The sequence below is a fragment of the Quercus lobata genome, chromosome 6 (genome assembly GCF_001633185.2).
Source record: "Quercus lobata isolate SW786 chromosome 6, ValleyOak3.0 Primary Assembly, whole genome shotgun sequence".
NCBI lineage: Eukaryota > Viridiplantae > Streptophyta > Magnoliopsida > Fagales > Fagaceae > Quercus > Quercus lobata.
The window spans coordinates 45428864-45441500 of record NC_044909.1 but is presented as its reverse complement, the minus strand read 5'-3'; positions in this window follow the sequence as shown (position 1 = coordinate 45441500).

Here is a 12637-nt window from a genome sequence, read left to right as displayed (position 1 = left end):
AATGCATTTGTTGGTGACAATAGAGGAGGAAGTCAACCAGGGCCGGCTGAATTATAGATGCAATTGATACAATTGTCTAAGGCTCCAAATAAAAAAAGGCCCCCATTTGTAAATAAAAAAAATTATAAATATAATATTTATCTATATATTTTAATTACAAAAAAAAAGTACTTTTATTGGTAAATAAAATGCATTAAAAAGGTCACATTGTATCATAAAATGTAAAATACTACACAATAGCCGTGCACAGTACAGAATACTGCACATAACATCATAGGACAAGACTGCACAGTATTAGGTGCATTGTGCAGTCTTGTCCACAAGGCCCAACACATTACAAGGGCTATTGACCTTAGCTAAGTTGGCCCCTACCGACCCCACAATGAATAAGTTATCACATTTTTTTTTTTAATACAAACTTTTATTTTATCAATTATTATAAATTATCACACCAATTAACCATTTGATGTATATCAACTTATTTGTATTATAGTACTAATTTATTGAATCATCTAATAAATTAATTTTTATATATGCAAGTTTAAACTTTAAAGTTTTTTTTAAAAATCCACTTAAAATTTTCGCTTAAGGCCCCCGAAATTGTTGAACTGGCCTGAAGCCAACTCTTTGCTCCAATTGTTTCATTTGTTAATCCATAACTTGTCCCTCGTACCAATTGCTATGTACCTAATTTTTTGTTGGTTGCTTCAAGGTAACCAAGGCTTCCAAAATTTTATAAATATAATACTTTGAAAGAGTCCAAACCTCCATGTTAGATTAGAGAACAGTTTATATCTTAATAATTCATAATTATGCTTTATTTATTGTCAACATCTAAATTTATATAAACAAACTAATAGATAATCTAACGATAAAATTAACTAATCCTAAGTTCCTAACCAAACTAATCTAATTTAAAATAATTTATTTAAATAAATAAAACATTTATCTACCATTATTTATCCAATATTATTCAACTAAAGTCACATAACATAAAAAGTATTAAAAAAAATTGCATGACCCGTGTGTTGTCATGTCATCTATCATGCCACATATTATGGTCAGATTTTAGAAGATGTGATTGTGACCAATAGGTACCTTTCTAATATATTTTTTTATTATTAATTGAATTACAAATTTTCTTACTATTTCTCTGGTTTTGCTGTTTATCAATTAATCAAATATATTAAGACCTATCTATTAAATATTTGTTATAATACACTCCCATGTAATGGGTGTGAGAAGATTTTTGGGTACCCTCCTAGATTTATGAGTCCCATAATGAATGCACAAGTGATAATGCCTATCCCATCCAAAAAAAAAAAAAAAGTTATAATACTTATCACTAAATGTACAATAGAGTCATTACTTAATTATTATTGGGACAAAATCCATAAACCCAATAAAATCCATCTTTTATTAAATTAATGCAAATATCATATCATCTATATATAAATATATATATATATATATATATCATATTATATTATATATATAATAAAAGTTGAGTTTAGATGCCGTGATTGCGCCAAGTGGCGACACCAAATTGCAGAAATTTTCTTAGATTTTTAGATTTTAAGGAAAAAATATATATAAGTTTTCTTCAACTATAATTTCTAAGTGTATAAAAATCCAACATTGTCAAACCATAATTATAGAATAGATTGAAATCTATAACATTGCCAATCAAGGGATGTGTAAAATTGATGTTTTATTAAAGCTTTATTATAACATTGCCAGTTGTTTTTGTTTTTGGCTGGACGTATACGTGTGATTGAATAGATTTCAATCTTGAATTATGAACATGTGTTGTTTCATTGAATCCGTATGTTATAATTGAAGTGCTTTATATGTTGTGGTTTATATGGAGATATACCAAGATTGAAATCCTTAATTCTAATTAAACTCTTTGTCTCAAACTCAAACCCTTAATAATTAATCTTTCCCACCGTGTTACAATTATTCATAAAGTTAAGGAAAAAAAATGTTGATATCAATATTAAGCTAAATAGAGGAAAGTTGATAAGAAAAAGTAAAATTTTGTATTTATCCAAAGATTAGTAGAGGAAAAGTTGATAAGAACAATTAAGATTTTGTGTCTATCTAAAAAAATTGCTGCAATTTTTGCTTACCTTCAAGTATATCTAAAACTTGCGATTAGATCATAGGGAATAAAAATCAATTAGGAAAAAAAAAATTATAAATATTTTTGCTCTGCCTCCCTCAAACTTCTCATTCGGACTGTTCATGAAGGTTATATTTTTTGTATTGTTAGTTTTTTTTTTTTTTGGTATATATTTTAAGGATGCCTACAATTAAAGCTACAGGTTCTATTTCCTCTCCAAGGTTATTTAACTCTATCTTGTAATTTTTTTTCTCCTTTTTTGTTTCATTATGTTCATAAAATACATCATATTATTTATACTACAACTAACTATATTGGAACTCTTTAAAGCTGAAGGGAACTTTGAAAAGCTTAGTTATTTTGACCATCTCTATTTGGCCATGGAGGGAGGCACGTACTCATTTGTGGAGTCATGGATGCTATTTTCATGTATCATAAAGATTTTTATTCCATAATTGGTAAGTATGATCAATCCTCTTTGCTTTTGGTATTTATTCTTTATTCTTTCACCTAAATTTTCTAAGGAGAAAAAAAATGGAAGTATTCATGTTATTAGAATTTTGAAAGTGATTATTTACAATAAGCTTGAATTTTTGGAACTTAATTAACTAGATCTTCATCAACCATAATCTATCGGGATATGATGACAACAAAGGATTCTCAAGAGAGATAAAAATCTCAAAAATTAAGGTGTAGTTGGCTTAGAAAGTTTGGGTCAATTGAAATATACACTGGAATTGGATAAGAAAATAATTGCTAAAATGAGATTTATTGAAGGTATAGGGTTAAGAAAGGGTATTGGTCAAGATATGGCATGATCCGTTAAAGTTTTAAACATCTTGAAGTTATAACCTAGGAGGATGTGCAGACCTCACAAAAAGGTATTACTTTTTAATTCTTATGATATCTCAATGCTAATGAAGCTATTTTCAATTATCAATGCAAACTTATTGCCAAGGTCTTAACTCTTAGTATTTCTCAAAAATATTTCTTGAAGTTTATATTTACACATTTGTTTTGATAGGTTGAAATTTGGTGCCTCCTCCATCGCTTTCAAATACAAAAATTCAATTCTTATGTAAATCTCACTACTTTTATTTATTTTGTTTAGTAATTTGGGTTGTTTATAATTCTTAACTATTAAATTGAGTTTACTACTTAAATATATGTTATTATTTAAATTTAATTAAATTAAAAAAAATATTTATTATTTTCTTTAGATTACACATGATTCTTGATTAAGCCGTGCATCGCACGGGCATAATACTAGTATTTATATAAAACCGAAGCCTCTGAAGTTCTCACAATTTTCCACGTCAACACAATATTTTAATCTATATATATATATATATATATAAAACCGAAACTTATGAAATTCTCACAATTTTTCAGATCGGCACAATATTTAAATAAAATTATCATTTTATTTAAATAAAATTATTTTTGTTTAGTCTAAACTTAACAAGGAGTGAAACACTATCTCTCTAACAAGTCCAACTTAAACTCAAACTCATAATTATTATTTTTTTAAAATAAAATTATTTTTGTTTAGTCCAAACTTAATAAGGAGTGAAACTCAATCTATCTCTCTGACAAGTCAAACTTAAACTCAAACTCATCATTATTACTTTTTTTAACTAAATTATTTTTGTTTAGTCCAAACTTAACAATAAGTGAAACTCTATCTCTTTAATTAGTCCAACTTAAACTCAAACTCAAACGTTGATATGATTTATCTCCAAATTTATGAGTTATAAAGGGAGAAGATAACAATTTTGTTTGTTTAATGTGCTTGCGAGTACGTAACTACACATATCTGATATCCTCCCTCAACTGAAGCATCCAATTTTTAGTTTTTAAACAATGGTGTTGTCTCCCCCCTTCCCCTCATAATATGACAAAGAAAAAGGCCACATTACATGACAAGAATTGATTGTCTACAATCAGGGGCGTAGCCAGGATTTTTTACATGGGGGGGCCGATTTTCGACGACGATGATTATCATTGTTGTATGGACAGTCTATATTTTTAGATTGATATGGACCTTCTTTGAGATAAACTTGTCAGATTCATCTTGTTTGTTGATAGGAAATTCACATATTTGTTTACGTGATCCTGGGTCACGATCTATCTCTTCAGATTGAATTCTTGAACATTTGGAAGGGTGTTCATTAGGCATTGAAGTATCAACATTTATTTCTACAGCCACATTTGTTTCTACAACCATAGGTGTCCTAAATTCTGAATTGCTAACATCTTTTTTCTTAAAGAATGCATCAATTGTTTTTCGTTTGCTCATAATTCTTTAAGCTTTAAGAATATGACTCAAAAATTAACCTGAAAAGAACTTAAAAAATAAACTCTTAATTAGAAATTTTTACTTAATTATATGGATGTTATTCGTACTTAAGAAAAAAAAAAATTTTCCACTGTAATTTAAACAGTCAACCTATCATCATTCCTATTATTAATTATATGGATGTTATTCATATCTCCCCATGCCTTCAATCATATATTTCTCTAAAAATTTATGAAAAATTAAAGTGCATGTAAATATTTAAGTAAGCGTATATAGTTGAGAAGAAGGAAAAAAAAAAAAAACACTAAAAAAAGAGATGAAGGTGTAGTGCTGAAGAAAGAAAAGAAAATTGAAAACTCACCCTCGGAATGATTTATTTTAAGAAAGCAAGAAAAAAGAAAATAATGGTCAGTTTTTTTTTTTCTTTTTTTGGGATCGTGAGGACTGAGTTTGAAAGGAGGGCTAAGCTGAGGTTTCGTTTTGTTTGGGGGTTGCTGGTACCAATGGAGTGGGCGGTGGCGTGTACACAGAAGACAATAAGAGAATAAAAAGAAGAGAAATGATATGTCTACAATATTTTCACAACATTTTTAAAACAAATCCTAAGTGGCAAGTTGTTACTGATTGTTATTGTTGGAGCAAAAAAGTAATCTTAGTGTTAGATTCAAATTTAAACCAATAACAACTAACCACTTATGATTTGTAAAAATACAATAAAAATTTTGTAGACGTAGCACCTCTCTAAAAAGAATAGCAAAAGAAAGGGTTTTGATTTTGAGATTGAGAATGGGTGATAAAATGTTATTTTGTTGAGTAGTGCCTTTGGGTATTTAAATATAAGAGGGCCATGTTTTGTTTTATTAGAAGATAAAAGAGGTCTACAATTGAAGCTAGAGCATGCTGGGGCCTGGGAGTGAATTGAACAGAAATGGGAGGGGGGGTCGGATGTACATCATTGGGGGGGCCCAATTAAAATTTCTATATAGGCTGGTGGACCTTTTTTTTTTTTTTTTTTTTTTTTTTTAGGGGCCACGGCCCCCCCAAGGGGCAACGTGGCTCCGCCCCTATCTGCAATGTATATGATCTATGTATAGGCACTCAACCAAGTAGATAAGCTCCGATGCCTTCCACCTAATGATTGCTATATAAAATTGTTTGGATGATAATTAGAATCATTGTGACGTGGAGAGAACATGGTGTAAGTACGTTAATTTCAACATTTTTTTAGCGTGAATCATTGTTTAAAGTTTAGACCAGTTAAAATTTAAAACTTATTATTTTATGGGTTCATGTATTTTTTTCTTTTTTTATATTTCTCTTTTGAATAGTCATATATATTTTGAATTGTTTCAATAACTTTTTCTTTAATTATATAACTTTTTGGCATTTTGAAAGTTTTAACATCTATATTTGTGTAGTCATATGTATATTATCTACAATTTGTAGGCTCTAAATCTTTTGATTCCTTTCAATAGTTATAGCCATGGATTATCTTTCAAATGTAACCCATCTTTCTCTTATATTTTTCTATTATTCAGTAATATATATTTTGTTTTGTTTCAATAATTTCTAAGCAATGAATCATCTAATCCTTTAATATTTTTTGGTCTTTCAGAAGTTTTAATATTTGAATTTTTGAAACTGACAAATTTTTTGTAAGCTATTGAAAGTTGAAGCAATAGCTTCTTCATCAAATTGTACCACAAATTGAAGTCATACAAGAGCAAATCATGCAATTGTGTAATTTCTTAATCAATTTAAGATTTTATAAAATTATTTTAGTTTACTTCACAAATAGGTAGGTTCTCGTGCATAGCACGGGTTAGCGACTAGTTTAAATAAAAGATGAAACATGGAAATTACATGGCTTTTCACAGTTACAAACTAGAGAAAAATTATGTCGCCTTAATTCCTAGTTACAAAATAAAAAAGGGAAATTACATTGGATAAGTAATAAATAATCTTTAAAAAAAAACCCTTAATTTAAGCTCAAATGCTAGGTGATGAGGTCCTTATATTAAACCATGGTGAAACAAACGCATAAGGGTTGATGGAGTTGAGTGTTTCTAGGTTTAAATTTGGGTAAGGGTTTGCAATTAATGGATGAAGAATTATTTTATGGGGCTTGTAAGGTGTTTTGATGAGGGGAAATGAGGATTCACTCTCTAAATTTGGTGGCTTTTGAGTGAGAGTTCTTGCTAATGAGTTTTCTCATGAACTTTTAGCCAAAATGATGCATTATTGCATTAAACGAGTAGACTTCTTCTCCTTTTAACGAGGAGGGGTATTTCTTGGAGATAGAATCCTATTAGGAATCCCCCTTTTAATGTTAGCAAATTCACGCGATAGGATGCAAGGAAACATTAAAAATAAAAATAAAAATGAGTAATCAACCTAAATGTAGGGTTTAGGCCTCATATTAATGTGATATCCCAAATTTGAGTGGTTTGGATTGTTAAGTGTATGTAGTGTGGGCGTATGTTGAGTTCCACAATAGATGTTTACTAGTTGGATATTGCATTTATAAGTAAACCGGCCATGTACCAGGAGTACCGGTTGGTACAGAAGAAAAAAAAAGTTTTTTTTTTTTAATTTGTAATTTTTAAATTTGTGTAAGGGCAGAATGGTAAGTTATTTACATTAACTTATTAGTATTATTTGTTTTCTTAGTATGCAATGGCTTTCTGTTTTTTTTTTTTTTTTTTTTTTTTTTGCTGCTAAAGTCTAAAATCATGAATAATTTATTCTGAATTGAGGTAATGTTTTATGGTAAACTTTTATATTTATTATAATATATATATATATATATATATATAAAATAGCGGTAAACCCGAAACGGTATACCGATATTGACCGATACCGAAATATATTGTTCCACCGGTCAAATCAGTACAGCCTCCTATACGAAATTGACTCCCTTGGATGAGAGTGCAGGCCAACCCTTTGATTCCTTAAAACTGTTGTTTAATGACTAAAGAAGTGGGATTAACTATAGAGATAACACTTGACAAAAATTAAACAAGAAGAGAAAGATTCTTATTTAATTCTCTCCTCGGGCTAGCCGAGGATCACTTGCCCTTGAAAAAATACAGCTTTTAGTATGACTCTAGTCTCTTTCTCTCTTTCTTTCTCTATCTCTCTCTAAACTTTTTCCGATCCCTTTTTAAGTGGGACATTCCTTCCTTTTATAGCCATTTGAATTTGCATCATAGCCTTCCACTTGGAAGGCTGCTAATCTTTCTTTGGATGCTTGTCCGATTACTGGCTTGCTGGTGATGGTAGAGTAGGATACGGGCCTTGAAAACATTGTTCAGGGATCATTCTGCCATTAATGTGGCAAATTGAGTTGTTGGAGAGCATTTAATGTGGAGGTGATGAATGCTTTATCTGGAAGTTTCCTCCCTCTTTGTCTGTACGTCATCATGGTCCTCCTTGGCTTTTCAATCTCACAGTTCTTACGGCCTTCCTCTTGTCTCCCGAGGGGCAATTGTTCCTTGGCCTTCTTGGGCAGGTCGTAACCCTCAGTTTTTCTAGTTCGTCAAGTATTTAGGTTGTCTTGATTGGACCAAGCTTGGTCTGATAGACAACTGGGCCTTAATTACTTCTTGGGTTGATCTTGTCAAGGGTTCCTTCTGTTCGGGCTCTCCCTCCCCCCCAACCCCCCCCCCCCCCAAAACACACACACACTTATAATGCCTATTTCATTTTTATCCAATTATTTTATTTTTCAATCTTTTGATATAGTTAAGATTTTTTTTAACCATATTTTTAGGGGATAATTATGACTTGTGAGTTCATCATCATATTTAAGCCATTTTCAAGGTAGATCTTTCATAGGATTGATTAGGTTTTCTAGTTATCAATTTATAAACCATTTAAAATAATAATAATTAATTAATTAGGAAAATTAAAATATTCAATTATATATTAAATTTTATTCCATGCATAAAAAATAATTCATTCTTTAGATTTGAATCAAGAGTTCTTCTATAATTACAACAAAATCTAATAGCATTTTTACAACAAACTAAGATGTATATCCCCCATGAATAAAATAAAATAAGATTATAGATGGACCTACCACAACTCAAAACAAAATTATTGTGAAAATGTTGTAAGATTTTTTTATGCTCTAGAATTTCTATTGAACGTATAGGATTTTTTTAGAGCCAGTCATAATTAACTTCTCATTATTCTATTATTCACATTGATTGTAAAGATATCTATCAACTACAAAAATCCGATTTTGCATGATCTCTCAATCCGATGCTTTGATCTTTACGCTTGAAGCCACCTTTGAATCTTTGATCATTAAAACTTAAAGGTTCTCATCATGTATTTGATTGGATCTTTAGTCTTACAATGACACAAAATCACATTTGGAATTACCAATTTGGTAATTTTCATAATTATATTTCAAGTATTTTAAAATTTAAATTAAAACTACAATAGGTCGGTTTGGCTTCGACCCCAAAGTTAGAGGAGTCTTTCCACATTTTTTACCTTTTGCAAAAATCCCTTTCAGATCTTCTACTACTTGATATGATTTTATTCCACCTCAGTGTTACTTGATATGATTTGTAGCAGAATTTTGTTTCTTCGTTTATCAAAAGGGCAAGATTCACATGCAGCCGAATGTCCACAAGTTCAACTCTCCAAATTTGGCATTAAATTAGTGATCAAATATGTTCGCATTTACTCCCTCCAAAAAAAAAAAAAAAACTGCATGGGCACAAGTCATTATGTGGGAACATTGCTGTCATAATTGTAACATCACAATTTTTTTTAATAATTTGATAATTATAACGGGAGATGGGAGATTTGGACCTAAATGTTATGAATAAAATAAAATAAGATTATAGATGGACCTACCAACTCAAAATAAAGTTGTTGTGAAAATATTGTGAGATTTTATTGTGCCCTAAATTAAATTTTTATTGAACAAATAGGATCTTTTTAGAGCCAATCATAACTAACTTCTCATTATTCAATTATTCACTTCGATAGTAAAGATGTCTATCAACGACAAAAATTTGATTTTGCATGACCTCTCAAATCTCAATCCGATGCTTTGATCTTTACGCTTGAAGCCACCTTTGAATCTTTGATCATTAAAACTTAAAGGTTCTCATCATGTATTTGATTGGATCTTTAGTCTTACAATTACACAAAATCACATTTGGAATTACCAATTTGTTAATTTTCCTAATTATATTTCAAGTATTTTAAAATATAAATTAAAACTACAATAGGTCGGTTTGGCTTCGACCCCAAAGTTAGAGGAGTCTTTCCACATTTTTTACCTTTTGCAAAAATCCCTTTTAGATCTTCTACTATTTGATATGATTTTATTCCACCTCAGTGTTACTTGATATGATTTGTAGCAGAATTTTGTTTTTTCGTTTATCAAAAGGGCAAGATTCACATGCAGCCGAATGTCCACAAGTTCAACTCTTCAAATTTGGTATTAAATTAGTGATCAAATATGTTCGCATTTACTCCCTCAAAAAAAAAAAAGCATGGGCACGAGTCATTATGTGGGAACATTGCCGTCATAATTGTAATATCACAATTTTTTTTAATAATTTGATAATTATAATGGGAGATGAGAGATTTGAACCTAAATGTTATGAACCCACTAAGAAGTATTAACAAGTTAAGATACAAGACTCTTGACAATTGCAATTAATTGAAATTTGTAAGAACATTTTTATTAGGCTATTATTATTTAGTCTTATCTTGTTGTTTGCTTGGCAATTATTCTATAATGTGTTTAAAAATCGATCCATTTAAAAAGCGATCGGTTGATTTTTTGGGCAACCCTAACATTTTGGATGACATATTAAAAAATGGATATGATTTTACGAAGATACCCCTTTAAAATTGGATATTATTTTGAGAAAATACCCCTTGAGGATGATGAATAACCATAGAGCTCCGGAGGTATAAATATCCCTAAGACCATATGTGAATCAAATAGATGTCCTAGACTCCTAGTTGTTTGGCCATAAAAGTCCATGCTCGAAACTAAATTCTCATACTAAATTAATATGCCTGTGTGAATCTATGATGCTTATCCTTTGATTCATTAGGCAATGAGTTTGAAAATCTGTAAAATGTAGGCTCACAGAAGCCTGTCCATCTTCAAACCTAATTATTCTAAAAATTTTGATACCATAGTAGTGATTGGTCCTTGCCGTCTTTAAACTAGGTGCAATAAAGTTTTCAAGGTCCCATATCATGCCTAAAATAATGCATAGTTTGAACTACAAAAAGAAACGGACTCAAGTCAATGCAAGTGATGATGGAATATGTAGAATAACTTGCCGGCTTTTTGGTTGTATACCAAATTCCCATTGCTTTTTTAACTCAACCTAATCGTCTTTTAGTTGAATTTTAAACAAGCTACTATAAATAACTCTATACAATTTTGCTCAAGTACATTTAAAAGAAGCACTATATCCATCTAAAAGGAAAGGATGTGTGCACCTCAACGTATGCTCTGGTCAGCTCTTATTTAAAGGATGTGTGCACTATACCCAGGAAGTATAAGAACTCGCCATTTGGCAAAACAAAGCGATCGGGATTATTTTTTTTAAGTCACAATGTGTACATAGCATCGATTTCAATAATAAATAAATAAATAAAAAGTGGAAACATTAGAATTTGGTTTGGAAATCCCTTTACAAGTGGTCTGATTACATAATTCCACGATAAATAATTATTAAGTATTTCAAATACGGTGAATCCATGATGTAATATTCTTTTCTTGCATATTTACAATTAACTTATTAAGAATGTGAGAGGAGAAAATACTATTTTACACTAAAAACACCTATTAATTAATTTTCCTTACAACATGCATGTAGACAATAGGATTGCAAAGTTTTTCAAGTCAACTTGTTATTTTGAAAACTAGTATACAATTTTATTTTATTGTTATTATTATTTATTTGCTCATAGAAAACTAGTCATACTTGAGTCTAACTGCATCTTTCTCTTATACAAACACAGAAATTATTTCTTGCGTAATTGCATATAATTATCACCAAATTGACAGCCGAAGTACCAATTCACGAATGCCATAAATCTTTCGTTTTCTTTTTTCTTTTTTTTCTTATGAATTTACTAAGTAAGATTTAACGGTAAAGAGGCCATCATGCACGCTTTTAGTCAATTAATTTATTATCAGTAAATACTAAATTGTTACTTTTTCACTTTTGCTTTAAAAATATATATATATATCTTTTTTTAAAAAAAATTATGTCTTCCGTGATAAGTTATGACTTTTTCCTTTCTAAAAAAAAAAAGAAAAAAGTTATGACTTTTTCAAGAAGAGAGCTAGTTTTTTAAGTTAGTAAAAGTGCTTTGATCATTCTTACAACCCAAAAAAAGTGTTTTGATCATTATTTAGACTGCTTACAAAATGTTGAAGAATTTCTATAGTACTTGATCATGTGCTCTAAAAATGAAGCGAGATTACTGTATGGCTGCACGCACCTATCAAAATTTAGAGTTCCACTTATTAGCCAACTTATTTTTAAGCGGGTTTGTTAAAGATATGTCAGATATATATTAGCCCAATGTAATAAGTCAAAGCTGTTCTTACTTTGTGTGTAAGAAAAGTCTTCTATTTATATTAAGAGTTCACTAACCTGTACCCTAAATATATAATTTTTTAAAGCTTCACTTCTTTGCAACTTAAAAGTGATATGAGTGCCAAAAGTCTTATATCTTAATTGGTCGATACCTTTTAATGTTTTCAATATATTTAGAGTTTAAATCCCCCCTCCATTGTAACTAAAAAAAAATATAGAAAGTGAAGTAAGTTGTTATAAGTTGGCAATGACATGGCGTTAACAATGACTTACTCAGTTTTTAGGGGGGAGGGGGGAGGGGGGGGGGGGTAAGAATGCAAAATACTTTTGATACTTCCATTTTTTTTTTATTGTTTGACCTATGAGTTATCGAAAATGACAAAATTGACCCTCTGTCTTACTTTTGTAAATTAAACATGACTAAAAGAAATGAAATTTTTAATAATTTTTACTAAAGTTACTTAGAAGTTAAATTGATTTTTTCCCCTTGTTTAGTTATTGGGGAATGCAAAAATACTTTTGATACTTCCATTTTTTTTATTGTTTGACCTATGAGTTATCAAAAATGACAAAATTGACCCTCTATCTCACTTTTGTAAATTAAACGTGACTAGA